At 39.8% G+C, this 27,472-nt stretch overlaps 1 protein-coding gene across 3 annotated transcripts in view; it reads left to right on the top strand.

Moving 5' to 3' along the window:
* LYPD6B (LY6/PLAUR domain containing 6B) overlaps window positions 1-27,472 on the top strand; it is a 54,734-nt gene that overhangs the window by 11,099 nt on the left and 16,163 nt on the right. Inside the window, exon 3 of one of the 3 annotated variants that reach the window (XM_030488619.1) lies at window positions 22,669-22,744. The exons of 1 other annotated variant lie outside the window; for it this stretch is intronic. The gene's annotated coding sequence lies outside the window, so the exon portion shown is untranslated. Of the gene's footprint in view, window positions 1-22,668; window positions 22,745-25,398; window positions 25,435-27,472 lie in introns of those variants that run through there. One more of the 3 variants, XM_030488620.1, reaches the window with a different exon arrangement.

Here is a 27,472-nt window from a genome sequence, read left to right as displayed (position 1 = left end):
ATATAATTCACATTTAAATTACTTTTCTTTGTGTTTTATTTTTTTTAATTGGCTTTGGCTTTGAGAGGAGCTTTCTGTGCTGCGAGGTATGTTATCAGTTTAGTAAGTGGCTGTTTCTCAGAATAATCCACTGCAGCTGGAAAGGTAATGGTTTGCCTTCTGTAATATTTGACTACGCTGTTTTTCTGCAGTGCTTCCATAGAAGAGACTTCAGTGGTTAAGACTGCTCTGATAATGTGCTAAATCACATGTCTGGACATATGCAGTATATGAAATTTGAAACTTGGCAGTATGTACACCTTTAAGTCAGCGTAACTGAAAGCAGTCACAGTGCGTCTCTTTAACTGTTTTTCCTGCTTCTTAGTTATCACAGAAAAACAAAGAGAATTTATTTCAAGTACTAGCTTAATCTGGGCCGTGTCCCAGCTACTCACATAAATCTTCAATTTTCACTAAAGTTTGTCAGGTAAAGTGATCTTTGAGGTAGAGCATTTTTGGTATGCCACTAGGGCCATCATATTTAGTAGTATAAGTTATTTTACCAGAGTAATCACAGTGTGTATATGTATGTGTGTGTGTGTCCGTATGTTAAAAAAAAATGTATAAAATTGACATAGAAATATAATACGAAATCTGTTAAGAAATGCATTAACAGCATTCAGTCAAATCAGCTAGGCAGGTGAGTGGCTTCTCCTTTACCAGACTGTAGCCTGCTGCAGAATTGTTCTGCAGAACATATCTGAAAAATAATAATCTTTGCAGCTAAGTTTCTAGGTAATCTTTTGTGGAGTATATTTCTTAAGTATTTCCGTTTGAAACTGGCTATTTAAATGAAGTATTTTGTTATGAACACCATGAGCATTTGATTATTCTCCAAAACAATAGTAGTGATAGGAGTTCTGTGGTTTGTGGCAAGTATCTTTCTTTTTCATCTATTTGATTATAGCTTTTTTGATCTCTTCTTGTACTTTGCCATGCCAAATACTTTGATTAGGACCATGTGTAAGTTTTACAATTCTTTGGTCAGTCTCAGCACTGCTGCTCCTTTGGTTGAAGTGAAAAATGTATGTTACGTGGAGTGCCTCACGGTTCTGTACCTCCTGTTAGCAGCATTATTGATGAGTAATTTTAATGTCAACACAGTGGTTGGAGTAGGATGTAGGCATCAGGGAAAGATGAGCTTTCTGCGCGGGAGGGAGTATTTTGCATGCAGTGATTATGGAACAGCTCCCAGTCCAACTGTTTCTACTCTGTCTAGAAATGAAGTACTGTGTGATGGGTATAACAGTATGGTTGTCGTTATTTTTAAAGATGTCCACTGGAATCTTGACCATTGGAAATTAGAGGTTTACGCCTGCAGAGAACTTACATGCTTATAGCTTCTGCTTTGCTAGAAGGAGGATGTTCAGCTTTTCTGGCACTTAGATACAGCCTGGTTTAAGCTTTATTTAGTAATACGAGATGAACCAGTCCAATCTGTATTTCAGATTACTTCAAAAATGGCCGTTGTGGAGACTGGGTTTTCTAGAATGCCATTTCCTGGGTGGCTTCTGTCTGTATCTTATTCATGTTACCTTTTGTTTCTCTCTATAGTGGACTTTGTGCCAATGTCCACGTGCTGCAGAAAGTCTGTGTGACACTCTATGGGATTTGGCATTCTGCTGGGATGATTACGATGGGTGATGCCTGGATAATTCCCAGCGCATGCTGTTCCCACGGACAACCTGGAAATGGGTGTGGTTGACTTGAGTAGTAGCAACAAAGGTATAAAGCTAAGATTGCCTTCTGGAATGGCAGCGCATCAAAGGGCTAGGAAAATCTATAAAATGAGCAATAAAGTCACTTTGAAAGTTTCAGGTTCACTCATTTTACTACTTCAGGAAGATGCTTGTAACACATTGGTTTATATTTTGAATATAGTACATATTCTTTGAAAAAGTAGATAAGGGGAAATCCTTTCAGAACTCTTTTAATAACTGTGCTGCTGTAAATGGGTTATTTTCTTCTGGGAGAATCTTTAAACTCTGTTTATTCAGGTTTCTTTAACCGAATTCTTTCCTTTCTGTATAAAGAGTGAGGTGGTTAATCAACTTCTAAGTCTGCTTGGAAGAGGCTTAATTGTTAATCACTATCACCAATACTCAGAAGTGTCTGAACTAATTTGGTGAAATGCATTTTCCCTGCAGCTGTGTGTTTTCAATAGACTGCTGTAACAGCCGTGTCGATTACACAGCTGTGCCATGTAGCTAAATCCATTAAAACCCTGGTATGTGTTTCAAACATAACCCTTAAAATGGTATTGAAATTAGGAAAATGCTTTATTAGAACCCTAACGTAAGTGTTCAGTATGCCTTACTAACATAAAGGAATTCACAGCAGCTGTCAAGGGCCTGTGTTCTTCCTGTGGGAAGATGCCTGAAGGTATGCAGAAGAGGGAGGCTAGGGAAATACAGGTTTTTAAACCGTGACTCTCTTGGAAATACAGAGCTTTATTCTGGTTTACTAGAGGCGTTTATCTTCACTAAAAATTCACATGTTTTATGTGCCAAAGTCATTGGGTAATGAGTTGATAACTGAAACAAAGACTGGAATGCAGATCTTCCTCCTCCCAGGTGATCATCTGCTCTGTGTGTGTGTAGTCTTCCTGTCTGCAGGATGGAACTTTGATGTTCCTTGCAAGGTGTATCAGTTTCAACAAGAGAGATCAAGAGCTTCCCGCTATAAATGAACAGGTTGGCTGTTGATAGAACACTTTCTTGGAGAAAGGGTGGTCTGAATCCTAGCAAGAATTAACCCAGATCTCCCACATCTGAGGCAAGCATGCCACTTAGCTCCTATTGAATGGAGGTACGGAGCGGGGCAGAACAGCTCTACCTCCAATTACTTCACCCCCACACTCCTGACAAGCGAAGGAATCTGGTGTGAGTGCCATCTGGATCAAACCCCTCAGATAAAACCCTCAAGAAGGGCTTGTGAATACAAGTGTAAGACTTGAGCTGCAAGATAGGGTGGTAAGCTGCTCAGGCCTGCCAAAATAGGGTGTGCCTGAAAGGAAAATTTAGTGTGATTAGGGAATGGAAAACTTTGAGGTGCCTGGGGAATCCTGGTAGCATCTGAGGGGATGAATGTGAAGATTGCAGTGTCTCATTTGTGTATCTAACTGATTTTTAACTTCTTTTTTAACATAAATTCTTTATGTGGAGTAAAAGTGAGGTGCTTGAAAAAATTGCTCTTTAAGCTCTGCCAAAGAAACCCCAAAAATCACATCAGTCCATCTCGTCCAAATCAGCTCAGCTGTCTAAAGTATAATCGCAGAAATAATTTCTGATCGTGGATTTATGTACCTAAATGCCCTAGAGTTCATGGCTAATACCAGTTCTAACACAGGAATGGTTTGACTATAGAGTTTGGTTTAATTTTTTTCCAGTCTCTGTGTTGGTAAAGACTTAAACTTGAAGGATTAGCAGGTTGTGCTTGGAAGCATTTTCACATCCTGAGTATCAACAAATCACCCAAGTATCTCTCTCTGCCAAATGACCTGTCAGTGCAGTGACCAGTGGTTTACAAAGCTGGAATTTTATCTTCTATTTTAGTAGGAAAGCCTGAGGCTGTGAATATGTATCACATAATGCAATGCCCAGTAGTATACCAGACACAGCGAAAATTCACTGTGCTTGTAGCTATATTAGTATATTAAATAACAGGGTTATTAATCTTTCCTCACCTCAGAAACTTGTAGTCCATGTGTTAATGTGTTTTTGTATGACATTTAATTGCTCAGACTTGTAAGAACTCAAAACTTAAGATCCTGTTTGCCACTGCGACTTGAGTCTTGAGAAATCAGTTCTATTTAAAAGCAGAAAATTATTGTTTTGATTATGTTTTCAATGGCATATGGAAGTTCATCTGTGGTTGCTCAGAAGGTTAATTTTTAAGGACAGGTTAGGTGGCAGAGAGCAGATATACGTTGTAATTAGGAACCCCCAAAGCCTGCTGGTCCCCACATCTGTGTCTCTCATGTGCTAAGGGTGTTAATCATATAATGAATGACAAAGTCTCCCTGTTGAAATGGACAGTTTATTTGGGTTCTGTGTTCTTTCTTCATAGTGGTAGATGCTGTCCCTGGAGTTTCCTTCCTTCCTTTGATAATAAAATGAGCATTATTCTATAAGAAGAAATTACTGTTTTCTGTAAAACCAGTGGAGCATTTTGACATCACCCCGTGCAGTGATACTAGTGAGCTGATGAAGACGTGCACCAGTGTTGGTCCCGGCAGCAGCAAAGCAGCCACAGCCCAGCTTCCTCTTCTTGAGACAGCTTGCCAGGCGCTGTATGGCAGCACACTTCCAGTCCATGCAACCTTTCCTTGAACTCATTTGAAAGATTTTTGGAACTTAAAATACATGTGAGGGTGGTGAGGCACTGGCACAGGGTGCCCAGAGAGGCTGTGGCTGCCCCATCCCTGGCAGTGTTCAAGGCCAGGTTGGACGGGGCTTTGAGCAACCTGGTCTAGTGCAAGGTGTCCTTGCCCATGGCAGGGATGGTTAGAGCTAGAAGATCTTTAAGGTCCCTTCCAACCCAAACCATTCTACGATTTTATGATATCTCTGCTATAGCTCTACCAGGTCTGGAATCACACTGTGAACTAATGTAGCTTATTTTTGTATTGCTCTGATCAAGCCAAGCATCTAATCATATGCGTAAATCTGTTAAAGTCAATGGGAAAGCCTGTGGCAGAGGGCTTTGCTGGTCTGGGATCTGACTAAGGCTGACTAAAGAGCATCCGTGGAAAATTACGCTTTAGATGTTTTGGTTAATCAGCATTTGTTTCTATAACATACACCAGCACCAGCCCTGAAGGTGAGATGTTTTATAGATGAGTGGAGACCAAGACTCAGATTAGGGTGGTGATTTTCCAAAAGTAATAGCAGCCAGGAGTGATGCTGGGAAGAGAATTCCAGAGTTATGGCTTCCTGCACTTATCTTGAAGCATGTCAGCACCATATTCACTATCTTAAAGATATTACCACAATAAAACACCTTAATATTTATCTTAACATAACAAAGAAATGTGTTTCTTACAATAAAATCTGATTAGACCTGTGGAAGAAATAATAGGTTCTAAATTAGCTTCAAATGAAGATAAAGTGTACCTTTTATTACATGGTTTTGGCTTTCACATTGTATAAGCTCGAAGTAGCAATGCTTATTTTCAAGAGTTAAAAAAAATTAGAAGGTTAGAAATTTTTTTAAAAGATTTTGGCATTCAATCTGTCATCATTGTCTTCTCAAGAATGCATGCAATGTTTCTGGGGAAAAAAAAAAGGCAAAAGGAGAGGGTTTTGTTGAATGACATTGATCTTTGGAGTTCTTGTTTGGTTTTCTGACCATTAAGCTCCTCACATGGAAACAGAGTTGAAAAGGCTGAGAACTATGACTTTAGATGTAGCTTTTAGGCATGTCACCAGGTCTAGTAATACAATACAAACTGAACTTGACTTTTTTAACAGCAAGAATCAGTGTTTCTTCTGTGAATCAGTGCTTTTCTTCTGTGCTTCTCTTCACTTTAAAGTGCAACACGCAGTATAGCTTCAGAAGATTTATCGAATAGATTTCTTGCAAGGTTTAATCTTAATCTTTGAAAATTAGTGTTAGTTCTTCTAGCCTATACTAACAACATTTTTGTGGCTCACTGCATAGTGTTAAAAATGGCACAGGACAGGAATGCATAAAAAAATGGAATAGAAATTTGTACTTGAGAAACAAACTGGTGGATGTAAGCCCAAGTTTTTATACTGAGTGGCAAAACTGATAGACCTCAGTGCAGCAGGGGTAGAGAGGAGGTGATAGAAGAAACAGTGTAGGAGATGTAATTCATATAGAATCATCATCACAGAATGGTTTGGGTTGGAAGGGACCTTAAAGATCATCGAGTTCGAACCCCCTGCCATGGGCAGGGACACCTTCCACTAGACCAGGTTGCTCAAAGCCCCGTCCAACCTGGCAGTGAACACTGCCAGGGATGGGGCAGCCACAGCTCCTCTGGGCAACCTGTGCCAGTGCCTCACCACCCTCACAGTGAAGAACTTCTTCCTTATATCTAGTCTAAATCTCCCCTCTGTCATTTCAAAGCCATTTCCCCTTGCCCTGTCCATCCACGCCCTTGTCAGAAGCCCCTGGAAGTCACTGGAAGCTGCTCTAAGGTCTCCCTGGAGTCTTCTCTTCTCCAGGCTGAGCAAGCCCAACTCTCTCAGCCTCTCTCCATAGGAGAGGTGCTCCAGCTGTCTGATATACTTTGTATATTTTCTGATTGGAAAAAAAACAAGTATAAGGGCACAGCTTGTGTAGTTCAGATAACTCAAATTTAAATGTTGTGTGTAATACAGACCTAAGTAATCCCTTACCAGAAACATCACTGGATAATGTGGGGCGGGGGTGGTGGGGAGAGGGGGGCAGGAATCTTCATTTACTTTTATCTCCTAGTGTGTCAGAAACAGTTCAAGGCTTCATGGCATAAGCACAGGAGAGTGGTTCATGTAGGCTAGGATGCCGGCACTGGCCAGCAGCTTCTCTGTGGTGGTTTTTGGAAGTTCTGTGCAGTATTTGGCAGGGTTTATTGCCTCTCGGCCACATGTCCTGTTAACAGGCTATAGTTACTTGTTTATATGGTGCCTATGGTGGCAAAAATGATTTGCATATGTACAAACTGTCTAGTGGGAGGGATTTGAGGGTTTTTTCTTTGTTTGATGTTACCCTGAGCTTTCTTAGAAATACGTAGAATACTTGGCTCTTACACGACTATCCTGTTTTTGATTCTCCCCCCTGCCATCCCCCCCCACCCGCAATACAGTTTTCTGGTACATATTTATACCCATCCCAGAAGAAACCTAAGTGCCTTTTCGTATAGGCTTTAATACCTTGGTTTCTACAGTTGAGTGTTTGATAGTTAGTATTCTGCCTACTGCTGAACTGCTGCACTGATGAGAGCTGCCAGTTGTTAGCAAGTTCCCTGTGACCTTCACAGGCCTCTTACAAGGCCATGTTGGAAGTATTTTGCATGGTTGTTGGGTTACTATTCATGAATTCTCTCAGTATTCCATGTTTTAATTTGTATTATGGGCATGGAAGTGAATTGGGATAATTAAAGTATTTTAAATATCTGCCTGCCTTTTTTTTTGTGGGGGAAGAAAATCCCCAAAACCCAAATAACCAAAGCAACAACCCTTTTGTTTTGAAAAGCTAGCAAATCTTTCCCACAAATTAAATTCTGTTAGGTTTTTATTTTGTTGTAACACAGTGTCTAGAACCAGACAACATGTTTGTAGTGAAACTCATTTTAGTGCAAACTAGGGACCAGGAGGTTTCACTGGAGCTTGCCAAAGGTGAATGGTCCTCAGCAAGTGTCTGGATGGAGGCTGTGAAATTAGAAGAGACATCTGAGATTGTGCTGAAGCCTCCTTTTTAAATTAACTTACACTGAGTGCAAGACTTCAGAACGTGTTTTAAATAGAATTGTGGCCTTTTCCAGCAGAAGCTAAGCAGCCTGTGCCAGTGCCTCACCACCCTCACAGTGAAGAACTTCCTAATATCTGATATAATCCTCCCCTCTGTCAGTTTAAAGTCCTTCCCCCTTGTCCTGTCCCTCTATGCCCTTGTCAGAAGCCTGTCTCCAGCTTTCTTGTTGGCCCCTTTAGGTACTGGAAGCTGCTCTAAGGTGCCCCGGAGCCTTCTCTTCTCCAGGCTGAACCAGCCCAGCTCGCTCAGCCTGTCTCCATAGGAGAGGTGCTCCCGCCCTCGGAGCATCTTTGTGGCCTCCTCTGGACTTGCTCCAACAGGTCCATATCTTTCGTATGTTGGGGGCCCCAGAGCTGGATGCAGTTCTGCAGGTGGGGTCTCAAGAGCGGAGTAGAAGGGTGAATCGTATCCCTCGACCTGCTGATCAGGCTGCTGGTGATGCAGCCCATTTCTGTACACCCAGTACAAGCAAGACACTGACAAAGTGCAGCAAGTCCAGCAGAGGTGTCCAAGATGACCAGGGGGTTGGAGCACAGGAGAGGCTGAGACCCCTGGGTTTGTTCATCCAGGAGCAGAACAGGCTGCAGGGAGTGTTACACCATCTATTCCCCAAGCTGGAATCACTAAATTATTACTGCTTACATTGAGAGTGAAACTCTGGAGAAAAACTCAGTAATGTAGGAAATACATACAAGCGACTGATGGAACAAGGAAAGAGGAGGTTATGCTAGCTGGGTCTGGCAGGCTGTACAGCAGGTTGTCCAAGGGTGTGATCACAAAGTAGAGCAGGGGAGAGTTCACTGTGCTAGGAATCTGTCTGTGCAGTTTAGCAGCTGGTACACCCTATAGTTTCTCCTAACTGCATGGGATGTGTGTAGTTTGTTCTCTCTTCTGGGAAATGACATGTAACTTGCACTTTTCCTGATTCATCAGTGATGCAGAGCACTCTGCATCCATAATCACTCTCCTGTGCTGCAAATAACATTTTTAAACTTATGGAGTGCATATTTTAATGAGTTATGAATGCAAGCAAAGCAAAATGAGGAATTCATTCGCTATTTCCCATTGGCAGGCAGGTGTTCAGCCGTCTCTGGGAAAGCAGGGCTCCAACACGCCTAACAGTAACTTGGGAAGACAAACACCATCTCTCCAAAGATCCCCCATCCTTCCTTGTTGTTTCCCCAGCTTTATATGCTGAGCACGACATCATATGGTATGAGATATCCCTTGGGTCACTTCCGGTCAGCTGTCCTGGCTGTGTCCTCTCCCAGCTTCTTGTGCACCCCCAGCCTCCTCCCTGGTGGGTGGTGTGAGGAGCAGGAAAGGCCTTGACTCTGTGCAGTAACTAAAACATCCCAGAGTTATCAATGCTATTTTGGTCATAAATCCAAAGCATAGCACCATATGAGCTACTATGAAAAAAAATTAACTGTCCCAGCCAACACCAGTGCAGTGCAGTGTATCTGGTGATTTCTTTTAGGTTTCTGTTAATCTCAATGTATTTTACATAGTTTGTGTTTTCATCACTTAAAAAAACAAACAAATGTTTATTCCTTCTGCGAGGTAACTGAGTGCAGTGCTACTTTGGGCAGAAGGCTTTTTGGTCTTTTCCTCCTCCCATTGTCTACTTTGAAATATGGTTCCAGATTACAAAAACAAAGCAATCTCTCCCCAGGGATTAGTTATCCTGCAAAGACTCTTCAGATTCTGTAATGTGTAGTTTTAACTCTCTTGAAGTGTCAGGAAGAGATGTAAACATGTGCTTGTCTTCTTGTCTTTGTATTCATTTTATGAGTCATTGAGAAATTGAGAAGTTGGTTATTTTAATGTGTAGGGTATTTCTCCAAGCCTAAGCAATTGTTTGCCTTAAATGAGCATTACATACCCTGTTTTACTTCACATAAAGCAAGTAATGTGGTCCCTTTCATTGCACAGAAGTGTTCTTGAATTCTCATTGAATTCTCCTTGTTTCTAAATTAAAAAAAAAAAAAAAAAAAAGCAGCACTTGTTTAAAATAACCAGTTAAAAAGTGTGCTTGAAATAAAATGGGATTTGTGTTACTGGAAAAGAGGGTCCTTATGCTTGATATATTTTAAGTGCAAAGTGTGTGACCTACAGGTGTTGAATATACAGCAGTTCTGCTTGGCTTTAGTCCATTAAATTAGCCACCCTGCTTTCTTTAGCTTGCTGGGAAAATTGCAAATGCATTGGTTTGTGGCTCCTTGGCAGTTCGGAGATCAGTAGGACAATGATTCTTAGTGGACTTCCAGACAGAGTCCCATTGTTCATCATCAGACTCTGCCAAGAACTTATCAGATGCTGTGTAATGAGCCTCCTCCTTTTAGAGATGCTCCAGAAAAAAGAAACTGCTAACAGGTATTGATTTTCATTTTGTGATAGTCATTTTAAATGAGAAAAGCTTATTCTATTTTAACTTTTTTTAATGGTTTCATTTGGTATGTTGGAGGCCACTTGTTAAGTGGGGTTTTTCAAGGCATTTTAAGCATGGTATGTGGCAAGTATTGATTTGTATTGCATTTCTCTGGTGTGGTGTGGTTTAGGGATTGTTGCTTTCTCTACATCAATGTACCAGCTCTATAGGAATGAACTTGGTAAGGAAACTGATTTTATTTAAAAAAGCCAAAGGAAAAAATCTCCAAATACAACCAAAATGGCACGTGACGATGTGCGCTCTGTGCCCATCTGTGGTAACTGACAAGGTAAATTAAAGGCTTGTTGCTGTCAACAGAGGCTCTGCAGTTTCCCTGCTCCCTGCTTCCCTGGTCCTTTTCTGCCAGCCTGTCTGCAGAACAGGAAGGTGATACGGGTACTTCTGCAGCTGCTCATGCAACCAAGTAAATCATCAGAGCAATCGCAGTGATGCGGTGGGAAGGCTTTCTGCTGCAAGCGGTTACTCCGAGGGCAGCGGATGGTGGCCAAGAAATCCTCGGGGCTTTTGCTGACTCCGTGGCCTGTTTCAACTCTCTCCTCTCTGAAGTCCCCAGCCATGGTGGCAGCTTGACAAGGGCCTGCAGCTGGCACTGCTGCTAAAAGAGCAGCGTTGGTGCGGTGTGGTTTAGGTTTGGGAGGTTTGGGTTTTGAAGTGGTTTGGGAGGCTGCTTGAGGAGCCTTAGCAGGGAGCTCATTGGGGTTATAGCCAGCCAGGCCAGGGGATAAAAAAAATCAGTTGAAAACACGTTGCTGAAGGCTGGGAAAGGCCTCCATCTTTTTTCGACACAAATACTACCTTAAAAAGTGCTCCTCAGGCTGTGGTGTGAGTGTTTGGTTTTAATACTCTTTCAGATGTTGATTTCTAGTGTTTCTGCCTGACTGCCCAGGGTGTTCTGATTTTAGACTTAGATATTCCATCAGCTTTAAAATATTCTCACTGACACTATTGCAAGTGATTTCTAAGACTCCAGGTGAATCAGGCACCTCTTCTTTCCACTTGGTGTGATAGACCATACTGGATATATTTAGGGTGTGTTTTAAGTGTAACATTGCTGTTTTCTCAATTAAAAAATGCAGCAGAAGAGCCTATCAAGTTCCAATTTTTACCAGTTTTTAAAGCCCATCTTACTGTCCTAGAAGAAGCATCATGTTAGAAGTCCTAGAAGATGCTGTATTTTGCTGTAAAACTTTACAAGTGTTTTTTATTCAAAGGACATAGGAGGGGATTACAGGTGGTATAATGCAACCAAGCAAACTTTCTATCCATTTAGAAAAATATTTGACCTACTACTTCCTTTCAGTGAAAGAGTGATGAATGACCACAGAGCAAAGAAAATTAATCTGTGAGGATAAAAGCTTCATTGGTCACATCACCTGAGTTCAATCCCTCTTAATAAAACAGTACTGCCATGGGAAGCAGCAAGGCAAGATTCAGGTGTTGAGAGCCAGGCTCCAATGGATAATTTAAGTTCAAATATACTTGCTGCATATTTCAGTGGTGACTACCTATTTGATCACCATATGCTTTACTGAATGCTATCATAGCTTTTTCAGTACTGCTCAGTCTCCCGCTGTCACTTGGATTAGCTGTTTGGATGGCATGGTGGTAACATCTATGTCCCCGCAACAGATCTGTACCAACTAAAATCTCCCTCTTCATATCCACCAGCGGACCATGTGTTTGTTCTGCCCTAACAGCTGCGTACCTACAAAGGGCGAAACACCTACACAGCAAGAGCTGCTGTGGTAAGAGGGCCAGAAGTGAGAAGGCTAATTTTTGCATTTGGATAATCAAATGTAAGAGATTCTGGTACAGTTCAGCCGTGTGTAAATGCATCTTTTTTTTGGTAAGGCTGTCCTGTCTTTTGTTCTTACTTGTTCTCTCCAGCTGTGTTTTCACAGCCGCTCGCTGCTTTGGTTCCCTCACCATTTGTTTCCTTCTTAGTCTTACAAGTTGTTGATGAATTATATCATCTGCCTTATATTAAGGGAGATTCATCTTCATTTAGTTTCAAATTGTGCCCAGGAGTATTTCTATTGTTTCATCCCCTTTTTTGGACTCCAAATTTATGGAAAAGTGCTGACATCCTCAAAAAGGAATCTCAACTGTATTTCTGTGCCCAGATGCTAATCTGGTCCATGAAAAACTGTTTAAGTTTTGTTGTTTGCTTGCTTGTTTCCCACCTCACATTTTTTTGCAATATAATAGGCTCGTGACATTCTTGGATATTTGAAGTTCTTTAAGCTAATTGTGGAAATGCTGTTCATAATTTTATGTGTTTCAAAGTTATCTTTCTACTTTAAATCCCCTTTTGATGGTGACTTACAGCCTTCTCTCCTCCATTGTAGGAATACTTCTTCCACACTTTTTATTGAGTAACATGGAAAAATTAAGATTAAAATTTTATTTGTAATGTAAGAATAGAAAAGCAGTGATCAGAATGACTTCATCTTACCTTCTGTATCATCATTTAGGTAGATGTATTCAGTTCTGTAGAATTTCTTTTTCTGAGGTTAGATTCTGGCCCTACAGAGGTGAATGCGAAGTTTTGCTATTACTTTCAGTGAACAGGATTATTTTAAAACCCTTTAATGCTCTGTGGTTTTTTCGTTGTTCTTATCATAGAGCAAAAATTAGATTTTAAAATATTTTTTCACCTCAGCTTCACTTTTCCAAAATATTTTGGAGTTTATTTCTTAACCATTTTCTGCTCAACTTTCATTTTAGTCCTAAAGTAGAAACAAAACAATATGCCATTAAAAAAATTATTTTTTTTTAAGCCCCAAATAAAGTATTTTTGTAAGATATTATAAAAAAGTAAAAAAAAAAAAAAATGCTCCTTTTAAAATGTGGCCTCTGGATTTGTAAAGAAAACTTTCTTGTTTTTTGAAAGCTCCAGTTGTTTTGACCGAGGATGTACTTTAATAAACAGATTTTCCTTGTGCTCCTGTAATGCATTATTTTGGGCTAAGCGGCTTTCCAGAGGGTGGCACAGCCAGAGCAATGCATCCCTGAGGCTGCACGGTGGCTGGGCTGGGGCAGTGAGTGCAGGCATCCCGCCGTGCTGGTGCTGAGCGCCTTGCAGAGACAGTGTCCTGATGGGGAAGCGCTTACCACCTCGCTCTTGGATGGGTACAAACTGTATTGCTAGAAGCTTTGTGCTTAGGAGCCCAAAAGGGCAAAGTACAGCATCTTGGCTGTGCTAATTAGGATACATAATCTTCACCTTAATAAGGTGATGTAATTGTTACGTTGGTTTTTTGGTTGGTGGTTTTTTTTTTTTTTTTTTTGGTAATTTACATGTAAATTCTATTTTATTTTTTTTTTTAAATAGTGCAAAAGTAATCAAGAGTACCCGGGGTGACATATTAGTAACAGGCATTGGAGCATGAGTTAGCAAGTGCCTCTTCTGTCAAATTAAGACCACTTCAAACTAGCTTCTGGTGCAAGAGGAAATATATTGAGTAATATTTCCCCTGACAGAGAGAAAGAGAGAGTAGTAGACTCATGGCCTGCGCCTACTGACTCTGTCCATGTTATCTTTAATGCACACATCCCCAGAGAGCCAAGTAAGATTTCATCAGTTGCTTTGAACAGTTGTTACACTTCTCTGTGAGCCCTTGATTTCGTTTTTGAATGGCCTTCGTGGGCAAGTCCTATTTTTATTAAAAAAAAAAAAAAAAAAAAAAAGTTTGCTCTAGATATCCGCTCTCTGTAAAAATAGTGAGAAGAGCGTTCCCTGGGTTCAGTACCTGACTAAACAGAATGGACTGTTTAGGTGTTGGCAGATATCAATGCAGCAGAAGAAAGGAGGCAAACACCAATGGAGGTTATAAGATAGTCTTCAAGTTATTTAGACCTAAGTCTAAATTACAAGTCTCCTCATCATTTAGACCTAAGTCTAGACCAAGCCATTTCAATGTGATTAATGGTGTAGAAACTTACTCTGCCAAGAAGTTCACTCTTTGTGCTGAGTGTGGGGTGGGTGCAGGGATGATGACAAGGAGGGCATGAGGCTCCTCTGGTTCCAGTGTGTTGTTCAATCAACTACTTAACCCATGATTATTTATTTATTCACTTCTTACATTGAGGGTTCTCTACACAATCCCTTCTGATGAAAATGGAAGGGAGCTGATATCCCAGCACTCACACAGGTTTAGATGTCCAGCCAGCAAATCTTTGGAACACTTTTATTTGGATATATTTTATTGTGTGTGAAGACTAGAATGCATGATCAGCTACTTCCCAATCTTCGGTTCTTCATGCACTACAGCTTCTGAGTGTACAACTGTGCCTTTGTCTTCTGACTAACCCCTCAAGAAGTACATTAAGGCAGCACGGCACTAGGTTAAACATTAAAATACTTGCCTTGCATGGTTCAGCGACGCAATGGTGTTTGGTTGGCAGGTTATGAATGTCAGCCTCCCTTAATTGCTTAGTCCTTGCAGTGGACTGGTCCTTGTTCTTCCTGAGTTAGTTTCTTCTGAGTTGTCACTTCTCCTCTCAGTGTTTTATGTCTTTACCAAATCTTGGAATTAAATGGGCAGTCGAATTTTTCCACTGTGCCCTTCGCTTACTTCTGCTTTTTTTGTTTGGCTAAATAGCCTATGTACTTTCTTGCGTATGGACTAATGATAATAACAATGCTCAGCAACAACTAATGACAATAACCATGCTCAACAATGTCTACAGTGTACTGAGGTCAAAATCACGACCCTGTGCCTCACAAAGCTGTTTGACTGGGAGTAGTCACATAGCCTTCCATAAATCTGCAGCCATAACCCTGTGGGCTGTTGTCGAGTGCAATTTGCATTCATCTGTGTCTAGTATTTATATCACCTAGGTGTCTAAATACAGGCATACCTGCTGAGTGTTTATTGATCTATTACCAAAGCACGTGAGGAATGCAAACCAGCGACCCGGGAACCAGCTCAAAGCGGTGGTGAAAGACCATAGTTTATTTTAAGACAAAACTGCTTGGGGGGTGAGGTTCATAGGTAGCTTTCTGACAGCATAAAACAGTAACCACGTTGTCTGTTCCTGCTCATTCCTGTGTTGTGTTTGCATAGGCATTTATACAGCTGCAGAGTGAATGGAGCCAGGAAAAGGAACGTGCCTGAAAAGCGATCTTTTGTGGGTTTATTTTAACCTGGAGCAATTCCTTGGTTTGGTTCACAGTGTGGCCACACACGTCTGCTGAGGGCCAAGTCAGAGGTGGGAGGGAGCAGTTGGGCACTGGCAGGTGGCTGCTGCTTAAGCTCGTTTGAGAAGTAATGCTGCCAAGTGCCTGACCTGTGGCCTCAGGAGGTGGTATTGCAGTGCTGCTGGCTGCAGTCAGCTCCCAGAGCATAGCTGCCTTTCCCCACTTACTCCTCGGCCTCCGAGCTGCCAGCCTGGCCATGGAACACGTCTGGCCTCACCACAAGGCACTCCAGTATGCTTAATGGCCATATTAGTACTTAGATTCTGCAAACTGGGGGTAGTGCTAAATAGTTCTTAATCCAGACACTTTTTAGGCAAAAATTCATTATACTAATCTTTAGGAACCTGTGTACAATTTGGTTCTTACATTTCCTGTAAGAAAGATATATTTTTTTTCCCCCCACACTGTACAAATGGTGTTAAGAACATGGTGTAAGTACAGAGAACAAAATTTTGATTTTTTTTTTCCTATTCTGAGTATATATTTTGTTTTGTTAGATTACGCAAAACGAGAACCATTTGGTATTTATTAAAATAAAATCAAAAACAAAACCCAGAAAAGTTGGAATATATTTGCAGGCTGGTTATTTAGAAGTAGAGGATATGAAGGAGATTTTTATACTGGAGACAGGAAAAAACCCTTGTCAGCAACATAATGGGAGAAAATGTCACAGTTGTATAAAAGGCACAGCACAAAGTGTTAGTTTTTTAGCAGCTGTGACAGTTACCGTGATAGCTAAAGCCTTGAAACTTCTGTTCAGTGTTTTTACAAGCAAAACACCATGCTTAAAGTAGAGACTCTGCCAATAGTCGTGCTTTTGTAAGTAAAGGGATTAGGAAACATAAGCATTTGGATGCTGATTTTCATATTGTCTGTCAAGCTTGAATAAGCAAAGACTGATGAGGTATAGCCATTTTTATGCTTTATATCCAAGATTAAGTTTAGGTTGACTTTTAGAATGGAAGGTATGTAGGATATGTTTCTAGAAAGAAATTTTAAAGAAACCCTCACAACATTTGGTACTCAACAGCAGCTGCTAGGCAGAAATTTCTAGCTGTTGAAACTGGTGTGTTGTTGGGAGGAATTAGATCCATATTGTCTCAATAAAGTGAGAATACTATTTCTATGTCTAGTGTACTATTTTGATAGTATAATGAATTTAAAAACAAGAAAAAGATTTTAGCCTTAAAATATGTCATATATGTATTGGGTCAACCCAGAACACAAGTCCAGCGCAGGCAAGGGCAGTATAGTGTCTGTGTTTCCACCATGCAATGCCATCATTTCTGGCCTAGGACCCAATAATTACTGCTGTGCACAGTGACCTGCAGTGGCTTTGTAGATGGAGCACAGGTGGTAAAGGCTGCTGTGGTGGTCATGAGCTCTATAGCATTTAGGGGGAACCCTGCTGTAAGGACCATGTATGCTGCAGCCAGTTTTGCCCCGCCAGCCCGAGCGCTGCGGTGGTGTTCCCTCCTTGGCTTTTGTACCCTGAAACTAGGGAGGGGAGCAACGGGGCCAGGATTATGGTACCAGGATGATGAAGAAATTCAGATGGTACCTAACGTACTTGGTCCATTTTTTAACTTCTAGTGGCGTTTTCACAAAAAAGAGTATGTGAAAATTAATGCAGTTTTTCTGTTTGCACATGTTAATGCTCTGCAAATAATACACTATTTGGAAACCTTGAGAGCGTCCACAGCCTTTGTAGGTGTCTGGAGTTATTTCAGACATTTTTGCTATCCCTTATCACCTAAGTAGATGTGTTGGATGATGTTGGTAGTATGCCTCTATAGTGACATGTGTTGAAAGAGAGATGAAGCAGCAGAGTAAATAGTTCCAAGGCTTATGATCTTTGTCTTATCCAATTTGTGAATTTTGGAGAACTCCAATTGTTGCACTTTATATTTGTAATTCAGAAGCACCCATATGCTTACTAGAAGGTTTCTGTGTCTTCACTTAAGTAGTACTTGTTCTGAATTCGAGAAAAAAATTCTAATAAAGCTTTCCTTTGGGTTCATTTACAGTTACATCACAGTTAGTGGTAGGCTTTGCACTGTATTGGTAAAATTTACAATATTTTTTGATGTTGAAGTAGCAGTTGAGATTTCAAGGACTAGTTTCATATATTTTTTAGCAGATACAGCTTTATACACCACCCTGAGCTCTTTACTTGATAGGTACAGAGTGCTACAGTGATCTTTGCATGCTATTTGTGAAATGTTAGGTTTATCAGTATTTTCTTTTTCTGCTGATATGTCAGTGGTTACATTTGAACCTGAGGGATGCATTTTAAAGTAGTTGACATAGGGAATTATAAAATTGGATTTCCTTGCAGATTGCACAAAGATAGACAAAGGTAATAAGTAACACAAAAGGTCGCCTGTATTTAAAGGGAAATCTAAGAGAGCTTTCTGTTTAGCAAGTGGAGTGAGCTCTCGGAGTATTCGTGGCACTGTTCCAGTTGGAAGGTATTCCTCAAGATGCCATGATTTATACTTTCCAGAGTGTCATCTCATGTCTTCTTTCTCTTCTGACTGCTGCTCCTTCCTTTTACTTATTAATCACAGGAGTGGCTAAAAACAGTTGAACCTGAAAATAGTAACGCCTTACTGTGAGGGAGAGCAAGAAGAAGAGGCAGAAGAGAGGAATGACACCAGAAAGCACAGGCAGCTTGATGTCAGGGTCAAGTAAGAAGGGGAAGACATTGGGAGAGCACAGCCACAAAATGCTTTATGGGTCATTCACCAAGATTGCCAGCTGTGGAAGCCATACGCTGGTACAGCCTGTGACCCTCCAACTTGGAGTAAAATAGCAAAGGATTCTACCAGTTTTTTGAAGGAGCACTTACTGAGGAATATTACCTTGTCCTCTTCACATGTATTACCACTTGAGAGCCACTCAGAAGAGGCTCTTTCCAAGTATTTCCTGTTCAAAGCAGTTTTCTGAGCCCTGGAGGTATTCATGATACAAAGCAGGAGAACTTCCACGTGGATGGGATTCTTAAGCTGTATTTATAATTAAGTTAGGATTATTTTTTTCACTCCACCCCTTATTTTTTTCCCCACCCTACACTTTCAAGCCTTTGAAGAGAGGCTTACTGTCTGACATGTCTGTCATAGTTCTCCTGTTTCTGGAGTGCTTCCAGTGTCAGGGATTTCTGGCAGTTTACAGAATTATCGAATAGGAACCGTGACATGATCACACCAGCAGAGTTGTTGCATCCCTGTGTTACAAGAATAAAGCAGAGGGGCAAACTCACGTAGTTTCCAAACTGGAAGATGGAACCAAAAATTACTGGGATGAGCAGTCTTCCTGAGACATGTACGTGTGAATGTGGATGTATTGTTTGAGTGTGACCGTAAGCATTTTGGCTTTCTCCTGGTGCTGTACTAAGGCTGTCAAATGCCCTCGGTGCGTTATAGCTGAGAAGAGCTAGTGGAGACTGATAATGGCTTTGGACCAGCTCTGTACCAGTGCTAATCTCTGACTAGCTGTAAATCCCAGCCCTAAATGGGTTGGAGTGCATATTAGTTATCAACATGGGTCCTTGTGATCATCAACTGTATGCTTTTGCTTCTATTCTTCTATTCTTCTCTTGATACTTATTTTTCCAGTAGTTAAACTGTGAACAAAATAATCCTTTTTTCTTTGATGCAGTGTGTGTCAGCACAGGTTAACAAAATCCTATTTCTATTCTTTAAGGAACAGAAGTAGTTACACTAAATTGTATCTTAAATTTTGAAAGTCTGGTGTTTGTTGAAGGTTTGACTGGAGGTTTCAACAAACTTGCTTCCTTCAAGGTTATTTAGTGTAAAATTGAATTCATATCTAAAAGAATACAGCATTTATGGCTGTCAACAAATACCTTCTAGTCTGTCATTGATTAGTGTAAGATTAAAAATACTTAAGGTATGCTGTTATTCTTTTTATGATGTAAAAATGAAAAGGCTGGCATCTTGCCTTGGCAGATGTTTGTCGTGGAGCAGGAAATAGGGCCCACTCCTTCCAAATCTTAGGGTAGAAACAGTATGGTCATTTTCCCTTGCTTGATATGCTACTGAAATCTCTGTCAATTGGGAGGTTTTTGAGGGTACTTAAATCTTATTATAAATAACTTTTGAAACTAATGATAATTACTCGTTATCTTTTGTCTTTGGAATCAATTCTGGAGAGTATTGTACAACACTTAATTTTTATGTCTCTAGTTATTGATTACTGAGATTGCTTTGAGTAAGCTGTTCTTGGTTCAGCTTAACTGGTCCTTTACATGCCTTATCTCTTGGCTTTGACTGGCTGAGTCTCTTACATACAAAGTATTTTTTTTCCTCCAAATAGATGGTAATGTGGCTTCATTCTTAAGGGCTTTAGCTATAAAAACCTCATGCATAAGCTGGGTGAGTTAACTTTTGACCCCATTTTGGCTAACAGTAGCAACCATCAACAGATGGAGAACTTTATCTTTCCATGGCACTTTATAGTGTTTACACAGTGTCAGATAAGAGCTGGATGAATTCTGACCCCTATTATAGCATCACTTCACTGTGTTCAATGCGAAATTGTTTTGTAGGAAAAAAAATACTTAGATTGCTGCATAAAGCAAAGTATGCATTACACTTTTTCTCCCAGATTCACACTTTATCCTGTGTGGAAAACTAGAATCTTTTATATGCTCTTCTTGGCTAATGAGTTTCTTTTTTACCTAAAAATACTTCCACCATGCTTTTTACAGTGGTAGTTAGTTGTTGTGATGCAGTTGTCTGACTGTATTTTTAAAGTTCTTTGGAACAGGCTAGTGAGTATTTAAATTGGATTTTTCTTTTAAGGACTGTGGTCTAGATCTGATAGATGAGCTAAAGATCCCAAATAGGCTTCATCCTATAGGTTTTATGTCCACCACTGATAGCGAGAACTGAAGGATGGATGTGGAGTCGGTGCTGGGTAATTATTGCTGCGGTTTTGTGTTTTGATTTTGTGAATTGCTGTTTTTCTTCTGCGTAAGACATGGTAGAAGCATGTGATTTGCATGGTGAATGGGCAGTGTGAATGTATTGCCACTTCCCTATTACCTGTGATGAGCACAGCAGCGATCAGATGTCCTTGATAGCGGATGTCAGAGATCTGCTGGTGGTAGAAACTCTCTTAGTTCTATCCCCAGGCCTGTGGGTTGGGAGGTGGATGTGTGCACATGGTTAGGTCTGTTGCAAGTGTTTTCCTAACTAGGTCCTTGAAATCATCTGACTGGATTTCCTACCTGCAATCCACTCTTCAAGGCCATAATAAATAGTTCAAATTAAAGGTCAGGCAGAGACACAGACATTCTTTGCGGTGGAATTACAGGATGAAGCCAGTGGGGTAATGCACTGCTGAACTTAAAGCTATTAGACATCAAAGAGGTAATTCACACTGGCGTGGCAAGTGTGGGAAGTGACATACGGGTAATAATTGCAAATTAGCATAGTGCTCTTAGGCATTTGAGTTGAAGCCTCTTCTTGCACCCTTCTGTATATCAGCAGATCTGACTGGATTGGCAGTCCTCCCTGCAAGGATTTGAGGGGAGGATTTGAGGGTCATTCATCATTTAAACATTTTACAAAAGATTTTGTTGTTGTTGTTGTTGTTGTATTTAACCTTCAATCTTGTTTTGCATTCAAAACATCATCATTCTTTATATTCTGGGTATGTTAGTGGAAGGATGTTTTGGGCAGTAAAAACATGGTGCTGGAGAAACCTGGTTACCACCAAAGCTTAATGCAACTTCTTGTTCTTTCTGGTTTGTGGGAATTCAGTGACAGAGGAAATAGGTCTCTCTTTTTCTGCTCTGTATTATTCTGCAACAGACTAGGGAAGCACATAACTCTGGTGGATAACTGAAGGCACTGGCAGGCCGGTAATGTCACTAACTGTATGTTGGTTGCTGCTCTGTCACCTTAAAAACGCATGGGGAGCCAAACCCTCAGAACTTCAGCTAAAAAGGCTAGACTTAAGCACACTTACCAGATGAACATGATGAGTTTTCTGGTCGTCAAGCAGTGACGGTTTAAGAGACATTTCCTTTTGTTCTAAGCTGTGTTCCCTTCTCCTGCTGCATTCACGTCTTGGTAGATATCGCAGTGTTTCTCTGGTAATGTATAAAGATACTTCTTGAAAACAATGAAGAGGTTTTGCTGATGCAGCATCCCTTTATACTGATCATACAATTGATAAAAGCATCAGCTGAGAACTGTTCAGGAATGTTGTCTCTTTTTTCTTTTCCCTGCTGCTGGTTTTCAATCACCCATTTCAAGCCCATTCATGGGAGATAAGTGAGAGCACAGATCTGCAGCAAGAAAGTTCTCTTATTTCAAAAGACTGTTGAACTTCTTTATTTTCCTGTAATAAAGTTTATTGCTTCCTATGTATTTGCCTGGTATCATGGAAGGGATAGCTTTCCACTTGCTGGGTAATTTAGTTCTGTAGAATTCTTCAGCTTACACCTAAAGTTCTAAGATCTGTTGATTCAGCTCACTTTCTAGATTCTCTACTAATTGACTTGTCCTGTCCCTTCTGTCCATATTTTTATTTAATTGTGTTAGTAAGGTTTATTGGTGCAGCCCATTCTGCATTTCTTTTTCCTATGTTTCCTCCTCCTGTCACCACACAGTGAAGGCTTTTTGCTAACCTCTAGTTTTCAGTGCAGCAATAACTAAGAGTCTGAAAGGATGTTCTTTTTGAACCTTTCCATGTTTGGGGGATTTAATACTGTAGCTCAGACATAAAATTTTGCTCCAGGCTGACAGTTGGAATTGAAGATCTGAGTTTGAAAATGTTTCAGTTATGTTCTTATTTTGTTTATACACAGCTGTAAATCCTTGAAGTAGATAACTGATTTTCTGTTTGTGTCAACTTCTGCATAATCCATGCATCATGTTAAAGGTAGCAGAATGAAAGGAATAAGCTACAAGTTACCATCTGAAACTCTTTATTCATCTGTTGATGTTCTCAGAACACATTTTGAGGAATTGTTTGATGTGCACGTAGGACTTCTTAATTGACAATTTGTGTAAGTCATTTAACCTCTAAAAAGATGTATTTCTAACCTATGGATAATTGGTGTATTGCATGACCTACTTTGTGAAAATTAATATAGTTAAAGGAAATTTAGTATACTATTAGCAGTAATGAAAAATTTTTTTTTCCTTCAGTTTAGCTATGAAGTCTGTTTAGGTTAGCGTACAGGGCTTATGAATGTGTATGTGTGTACGTATCTCTCCCTTTCCCTTTTAATATGTACCCACACTTTGTTTAGTGGCTGTTTTTCCCTTGATTTCAGAATATATACTGTGAACCAAAAAAAAAACCAAACCACCAAGCAGAAGATCTTCACTTGAAGAAAAAGGTTTTACATTTTTCAGCTTAGAACAGGAGACAACCGAATCAGGCATGTGGCAGATAACAATTAAATTGTGGCAAGTGTGGAGAAAGGATGCCTAGAGTGATCATTTATGCTTTGTCACAGGAGGCAAGGATGAGATGCCATAAAATGAAACGCTCGGTTGGGTCTAAACAAAAAGAAGGAAGTACTTTTTTAAAAGGTATGTGTTTGTACTTTGCAGTTTATTGCCATGAGATGTTGTTGTTGCCGACTCTGGATGGGTTCAGAAACTGACAATAATAACCCACGTACAGTTCAGTTAACCAAGCCATGGACAGGCAATTAAGCACCAAGATATGTACATTGTCTCTGCCCCTGGAAGTCCCTGAATTGCAGATGGTCAGGAAGGGGGTGTGTGGGGTGAATATATACAGGAGGAATTATCACTGTAAGCTGAGATGTTCGTGTATTCTTCCCTAAAACAACTCATTGCTTTGCTGTTTTGGAGAGAAGAGAGCTTCAGAACTGCATAACACAGTTCAGAGCCATCTCCCAAACAAGCAGTGCTTCCTTCTTTACAGGGAAGAAGCCTGACAGAAAAAAACTTTGAAAAATATGTTATCTAATGGGAGAAAATCAAGTAAAAATCTCCTGCTCTTATCCATTAAGTGAGAGTATTGAAAGACATGTTGAAATACTTATGTATTGTCAGTCCAAAGAAACAATCAACTTAAATCAACTTAAATCCTACAAATCCTCCAGAATGAAATGACCTAACAGCTGTGTTTCCTTATACTTCTTTTTGCCCTTTTCATATGGTGCTTGCAAGTGCTGAGGGAAAGCTGTATAGTCTGGTGAAAGAATGTAAACCTGAAGAGACTAGTAATAATAGTAAATACAGGTATGCAGTAGTTTTTGTCATGAGAGACTGCAGTGGTTTTCTTACTAGTGTTTATTTTCTTACTAGTGTTTGGGGTTTTTTTCCATTATTAGTGGTTTATTTTGTTTTTCTTACTTTTTTTTTTTTTTTTTTTTTTAACCTTGTGTCTTTCTTTCCAAGTTATCCTGGTGCTAATTTGGTAATGACCTATCTGCCTAAAATACACCCAAGGTTATACAAAGGATTTCTGCAAGGCTCTGAGTAACCTTATGGAAAAGCACATGGTGCCTTTGATTGTGAAGAGTTAGAATGTGAGCTGCTGTACACAAAAGGAATAAGATTTCTTCTTTCCCCCAGTGAATTGCTTTCTGTTTAGAGGGGAATAGTAGTAAGGCAAGTTTTCATCTGTGTTCATTTATATGGATAGCTTACTCAAATGGCATCTGATAGTTCTTGGAACCGGCCTATAGCGTATGAAAAGCACAATAAAGAGAAACGGCTACAATAAACTATTTATTCACCCTTTATGTTGAGTTGTGCACCTGTTTTGAAGTGCAGCATGCAGATATTGCATGGTTTGCTCATAGGATTTTATATGTGTTCTAACTGGTAAACTGTATCAATAATCGCAGTTAGTTTGCTGCAAATGGATGAAGCATTGGGTGTCTGCGCCTCGTAGAAAGCAAGAGTTATCAGGCTATGTGGAAATGCATGAGAGGATCCGAAATTGGGGGGGGGGAGGAAGGGGAAGGAAAAAATTAAAAAGACAGATGGATCATTTGGCTCTCGAGTTTGGACTTGGTCCACTTATACCAGTTCATAAATCTTGGAAGAAATTCTGCTGCAAAACAACTGATGATATTTCATACGCAGAAATTGGCATTCACTTCTAAAATACAGTGCTTACTTTTATGTTTTTAGTCAGCATTGCCTTACCTGCCAGGGATTTTTTGTTTTTAGTAAAGTAGGATTTATTTTTCTACTTATAGTGCTTTTTGGTTTAGCATTACTCTTGATTTTGAACAGGAAATGAAGGAAATGGAAAATTTGCCAACTTTAATTTGTCAAATTAAACCCCGCACATTGCAGGCAATATGTATACTAAACAAATCTCCCCCCGCCAGAGGCATTCTTATTGTTGCTTGTTACTGCACTGCCAGTTTATTTAAGAACGTGGCATTGTCTTGTGGGCAGATAAGTGCAGAGGTGGAGTGTGCATTTTGTCTCTTTCTATTGCTCTTCTAATTAAATGAAAACTATTTTTTAGGTCAGATTATAAATTACTTCCTATGTTTTGTTATATTATTCCATTGACTTGGCCGAAAAGAGTAAGCCATGAGGCTTTAACAAGTGTTAGGCTTTGAGAAACAAAAGCCAGACTCTGCTCTGCAGGAATATCCAGAAGCCGAAGATGCTTTCTTCTCAGAGAGCACCTCAGAGATGGGAAGGTAGGAAAGACTACTTAAAGTGTAAATAGTGTGCTTGGAAAATATTACAAAGGGCTAGAATGGTACTGAATAGAAATGGTTCTGTCACTTTAATTATAAAACTCTTATGTAGCCTCCTCTAGCAAGTGAGAAAATTTCACTGCCTTGATAGCATCACACTAAAGAGGTAAGGGAAAAAAAAGTAAAAGAAAACAGCTGAGAAATGGGAAGTGTGTGTCAGGGGAAGGGAACATTTTTTTCTAGACAAAACCAAGATGCTTGGTTGCTTTCTTTAGAACAAAGACGACAAAACACACCCAGAGTCATGGTATCTTTCACGGTGTGAAGAGATACCCCTGTCATGTTGGTGGTGGTAAAATAGGTGTCAGGATGGGATTTTTTTCAAGCAATAGACATTTACCTATTTCCTTCCAATATATGCTACTAAGTTGAGGAGGATACAGACCATTCCAAATAGTTAAGATTTGTAAGATATCCAGTGCTATTATTGAATTACTGCAGGAACTGCCAGGGAGATAAGTGGGGTCTACAGCTGCAAGAAGTGAAGGGACTATCCGGATGCTGTTGCAGCACAAATGGCTGGTACTGGAAATGATTGTCTTCCTGTCTTCTGTACAATTTCAATTCAAGCTTTTTTTGTTTGTTTGTTTGTTTTAAAAAAACACTTTAGTGAAAAATATTATGAAAAAAATGCTATGAAATGTTATGAAATGCTGTATATCTGTCATGAACAGTGACGAAAAGACCAGAAATGATGGATGTTTGGTTTTTTCTGAATCCTGAGAATGTTTCCTTAATAATAATATTCAAGGCTCAGCCTCTAGCAAATCAAACAAATAACTGCAAGATGACAGAAGTGTGATTTTCTTTCAGCTACTATACATAGTGATGCGATTCCAGTCCTAGAGCACAGATGCTTATTGTGAAGGGCAATGAGAGAAACTGTACAAAACAAATTATTTTCAAATAATTTTAATTAAATATTATTATATTCAGTTATTAATGCTTAATACCACGTCTGTAGACATGGAAGCTATGTGCCTCTGCACCAGAAATTTGAGCCTTAGAGGAAGAAAACAGTGCAGCATTTGAGTTTTGTAGTTGAAGATACGGCATATATGTCAACACAGCTTTTGTGGATGTGTGAAAGGGAGCTTTTTATGTTTCTATTGTCCCTCTTCTTGAAATGAGGGCAAATCACTTTTCTCTCACAATGCAACAGAAGGCTGACTGAAGTTGTTCAAATAACAAATTGTGCCAAATACTGCTTGTGTGTAGGAGTTGTCAGCTAGTAAAAACTGAAATTAGCTTTTTGCTGTTTTCAACTGTCTAGATTAGAGTGTTGATTGGAAGTAAATGCCATCTTACACTAGGTCAGATTGGCTGGGTCATCAATTTATTAAGCATAGTTCATTTAAAGCATTTCAAAACAAACAAGCCTTTCTTAAGCCTTTTTGTGTTTGTAACTTCATAAAGAATCTCAACAGACTTTGTTATTACTTTTAGAAAAATAAAGCCTTTTTCTCTTTACTTCCTTTCATCTCTTGCTTTTGCAGAGTTCATGTACCTCCGGACACATCTTCCAAGTAAATTTTTCCTTTTGAAGACAATGCTATAAAATATGTGTGTAGATATATTCTGTCATGTATATTATGTTTTTCCTAAAAGACATAATCAAAATCACTTTCATCACTGCTAGCTTCTCACCCTCTGGTGGCAAATAATGGGAGTGAACAGTCCAGCTAGAAGGAGTTATAGAAACCAGAGTACTGCAGACAGAAACTTGGCTGGGAAATGGGATTTTCACCATTTGTTCTCTATTAGTGGTTGTATCTTAGGGAGAAAAATCTTCTTCTGTAGTTTAGGAAGCTATATATGAAGTATCCATTGCTTCAGAGTGCAGCAGTCTGAAATTTCAAAGAGAAAACTGGGGGGAAATGCACAATTTGGGTTCATCTACTGAGAGCTACCTGCATCTGCAAGACTATTTGCTTGAGATGTTATGGCAGCTCATGTAGGGCAAGGCAGAGTAATGGGAATTTCTCAAATACTTCATCAGTTTTCGGTGACTGAAAGTACGTGCCTCAGAAATGTGGAAGAGTAATAACGTGGACGAGGCGGAATTTTGTGCACAAAATATTTTTCAGAAGTGTAATCAGTGACACTATGATAAATTTTCTGTTCAAAACTAGTTCTGTTACGCTGCTAGTGATGTTTGTGATGTATGACACCGAGCTGCAGTGCAGCTCTGTAGGCAAAGCGATTTCAAGGAAGGTACTTTTCACGTCAGTTGGAGAGTTACTCCTGTAGTAGATTCTGTGTTGACTTTACAGTCATCAGAATTTCACTCTTTCCCTGCCTCCAGCACATGTGCAATGCAAATCAGTCCTTTTAATAAACATAAACATCATGTAGGCCATGAAAATACAACCTGTAAAAGATTTTTGCCTTTAAAGTTACATTTTCAATAAGAAGGTTAATTCAGATATGTGTATTTCTTAGAAATAGGACTTCCTAGCTCTTGAGTTGAGTTCACGTGCTTCTCAACAAAAGCTTCTTCTCAAGGAGTTCAGTATGAAGTCAGGTTGTTAGTTCTTCACAACTGATTTTTAACCCTAAT

This window comes from Strigops habroptila, chromosome 5 (assembly GCF_004027225.2).
Source record: "Strigops habroptila isolate Jane chromosome 5, bStrHab1.2.pri, whole genome shotgun sequence".
Taxonomy (NCBI): domain Eukaryota; kingdom Metazoa; phylum Chordata; class Aves; order Psittaciformes; family Psittacidae; genus Strigops; species Strigops habroptila.
Note: the sequence above shows the minus strand (reverse complement) of the source record. Positions and strands in the feature narration are given on the sequence as shown.